This window comes from Anomalospiza imberbis, chromosome 8, assembly GCF_031753505.1.
Source record: "Anomalospiza imberbis isolate Cuckoo-Finch-1a 21T00152 chromosome 8, ASM3175350v1, whole genome shotgun sequence".
NCBI classification, from domain to species: domain Eukaryota; kingdom Metazoa; phylum Chordata; class Aves; order Passeriformes; family Viduidae; genus Anomalospiza; species Anomalospiza imberbis.
The window spans coordinates 1,546,091-1,549,889 of NC_089688.1; positions in this window are offsets into that span (position 1 = coordinate 1,546,091).

The window sequence follows — 3,799 nt, forward strand, 5'->3', positions numbered from 1 at the left end:
CTTTGTTTTACACATGGACTCTGTTTTTGCATGAGGATGACTGCCTCCCTCCACTTGAGGAATGCTTTCAGGAAATGAAGCACTGAGCCAGTGCTCACTTCCATACCAGCAGTCCTTGTAAGGACTCACCTGGATTATGGCTCCTACAGATTTTAAGGGTGGGATGTGTTGATTTTTTGTGCTGTTGCAAATTATCTTGTTCTTGAGGGTAAGAGGCTGTAAGTGGTTCAGGTGTGTCACTGCATAACAATCCTCCTTAGGCCACAGCTCTGCCTAGGGTAGGTACTCACAAAAATTTTAAAAGAGAGAGAAAGCCCAAGGGTAGAGTGTAGAGTGCTCACAGCAAGCCTGTCAGGTGCCAGAGGCTCTGGAAGCCCCAGAGAACACAGGCAAGTATTCCCTTAACACGCAGCTGCTGTTGCACCTGAGCAAACCCAGCAGAAACCAGAGTTCAGTGGTGTCCTTTGAGTGTCCTCTCAGGACGCTCCCTGCTCCTCCTGCACGTGGCAGCCTGGGAGTCAAAGCTGTCAGTCTGTGCACTCAGCTGTCCTGCACCAGGAACTCTGTCTGTCTGTCTGTCTGTCTGTCCTGCAGATGGCAGAGGCCTGGGCTCTGCTGAGCACTGCGGGTGGAAGGGAAATGGCTTCTCAGCTCTCCGTCTCCTGCTTCTCAAGCAACAGAACTGAGGTTTTAAAGGTGGTCAGGATTTTTCTTCTCATTGCTCTTCTGCATTGCCTGTCTGCAGTCGTACCTTTACTTGGCTTCCATGTGGCTGGGTTATCCCAAGATTGTAAGGAGCGAGCTGAGAAACCTGTTCTGTGTGTGCAGTTAAACCCAATACACCTGAAAAACAAAGCCAGGGCCTTCCTGAAGGTGCCGAGGGCTTGAATCCAAGTCAGACTGGGCAAGAAAAGAGGAACCCTTAAAATGAAAGCAGACTGTTCTTGTGCTTCCTGGGAAGGTGAATTACATCTCTTTTTTTTATGGGATGATCACAGAGCACCCCAGGCTGGTGGGGACCTCAAACCATCACCCAGTGCCACCTTTTGTGGAAAACAAAGCCTAGGTGGGATTTCCCAGCACCCTCCAGTGTCTGGAGAACTTCCAGGGATGGGGAATCTCTCCATTGCTCTAGCTGAAAAAAATTTCTCTATCAAGATGAAAAACTTTCCTGTGCTTCTGGTGTCTATTAGCTACAAAATAATTAAGAATTACTTTACTTATGCCATGACATTTTTACTCATTTAAAACTTTGTCAGAAGTTTGTTCTCAATGCATTTAATTTTATTGCAATATAGCAGACCACAAAAGCTTTTCTGTCTTACCCTGGGACTCTTAAAAACAAACAATTGTTACTTGCAGTCAGCTAAACCTGAGCAGGTTGGTTTTATTCTGTTATGTCCTTCCTGTATTCTTGAGGGGTCTGGCCAGTTCAGAATCCCTTTTGTCAAATACTTTGTACAGCAGTATGGAATAAAGTTCAGTTTATTGTGTTTATTGTTAAATTTCAGCACTGACCGTGCCACAGTCTTGGCAAAGTGTGAAGTGCAAATGGCTACAGTCAAAAAGACTACAAGAGAAATTTTTGTGCACCAAAAAATCCATGATAACTTGCTTAGATGCTTACATGCTGCACTTTATTACAATTTAAGCAGCAAAAAGCCATTAACTGGACTGTTGCTACCATTCCTGGATATGTAGAAAGGTAAAAATGTGTTTGATCCTCTCTGAAGGATCTCCTCTGGCCTTCTGAAGAGAATAAACAAACAGCCCCATCAAGAGCTGCAAAAAGCAGGTTCCAGTAGTGACAGGTTTAGATCTGCAAATTAATTCAGAAATTGAACAGGATGCGTGGAAATGTATTTCCAACAAGAATATGGAAAAATAATAAAATGAATTTTCATTGTCCAAATTGAGTGGAATAACCATCTCCCTGTAAGTGGCATTGAGCATCTTTATTCACTTTTTGTCAAGTAGCTTCATGAAACACTGATTTCTGTGTCTTATCAGTGGTACAGATCATCAAAAGCGTGTTCATTAGAGGATCATAATTTCTCTTCCAATTCTGTCCCCAAAATGCATAATACAAATACAACTAAATGCTTGGGGTGTTGGGGTTTTTTTCCAACCAAAAATAAGCATTAACCAAGTTTCCTTCTCTATTTTTCTTTCATAGCAGACATCTAAGACCAGAAAGCTGGAAGCAACAATTCACTTTATGGGTTTTGCCTTCTAATTTGTATTTTTTTCTCAACCTGTCTAATTACTTTAAGGTGATTTGTAGAAATCTCATGTATTTCAGACTTCTGTCCTCTCATCAGTTTTGGATTAAATTGTCCAATGCACTTAAGAGATAGTCTGGGGCCTAGAATTATTTTAAGAAACAAGACTAGAAGTGCACATATTTTTTCACTGCCACTTCCATTGCAGCTGTTTTTCACCAAAGCAGCGTGGTTTGTCTTGAGTGGAGAGGCTACAGACACCTCAGCCATTCAAAAGCAATCATGAGTGTGCTAAAATGGCAGGGGCACAGTCTGCCAGGTAATGGTAGCAGCGTGCATCTGGGAAGGAAAAGTACAAGAAACGTTCTGCATGAGGTACAGGAAATCCGGGTTGTGGTTCCTCCGAGCTCCTGGGCTTTCTCTGAGAGCCTTTATTGTCTGACAAAACGACCCTGGGCCAGAGGAGTGCACAATACTTCACAAGACTCTGATATTCACTTACAGTTGCTTTCTACTTTAATACAATTTTGCTGTTGTCCTTTCACATACAAGGTGGGAGGCAGTCCTGCAAGCTTTTCAACATGTAATCTTGTCTCCAGGTTAAAGGGCACAGATTCTGCTTCAGTCAACTGAGCTGGGTGGAGTTATGCCAGATGAGACAAGGCATAAAATGACTTCAAAAGTGAGAACTATGCTTCTGAGTGTAAAACATCTAAACCCTCATCTACTTGGAAACAAAAATTTAAAAGCAAAGGTAGATCTGTCTTTATATATTATTAACTACCAAATGCTGGCAGAAATTTACTTGCACCCGATGATCTGCTTCTTTATCTAGATATGTCGTCCTGCAAGATAATCCACGTCACTGCAAGTGAGTTCGATGCTTCTCAGGATTTTATTCCATCACCAACTTCTGCTTTTAATGACAATGTACCACTTCAAAGTCCAATCTTCATTTACGAAGTGCCGACTTACTTTCAAATGTAGGTAGGAATTCGTGTGTCTATTTCACTTCAAAAGAAACTCGTGTGAAAAACTATTGATGGGATGGAAAAGCTTTCTGTAAGAACGCCAAGGGCATGGGCTCGATCAATGCCTACATCAATCGGCCACTCACTTAAAGAGCTGGACTGGATCCTTCTAAGTCCCTTCCAACTCACACTAAGAAAGGAGAGAAATTACTCTTGCCCAGAACTCCTGCACTGCTTACTGCACCGATCCCGGCTGCGGTCCGTCCCAAAGCACCCGACGAGCTTTCCTGCGGCTGCGGCGCGGCTGCTCTGCCCTCACCTCAGGCGACCCCGTCCCCCCGCGGAGCCGCCCGAACGCTTGTGCCGGCTGTCGGAGGGCCGGGAGGGGGCGGAGGCCCGGAGGGCTGTGTCCGAGCTCGGCCGAGCGCTCGGCGGGGCGGCGGGGAGCGGCGGGGAGCGGGCAGGGCCCGGCCCGCGCCGCGCCCTCAGGGCGCTCCCGCCGCAAGATGGCGGCGCCGCGGCCCCGCCCGCGCCCGCCTCGCCCAAGATGGCGGCGCGGCCCCTCCCCCGAGCGCGCGGGCCCCGCACGCGGCAGGGCCGGGCGCG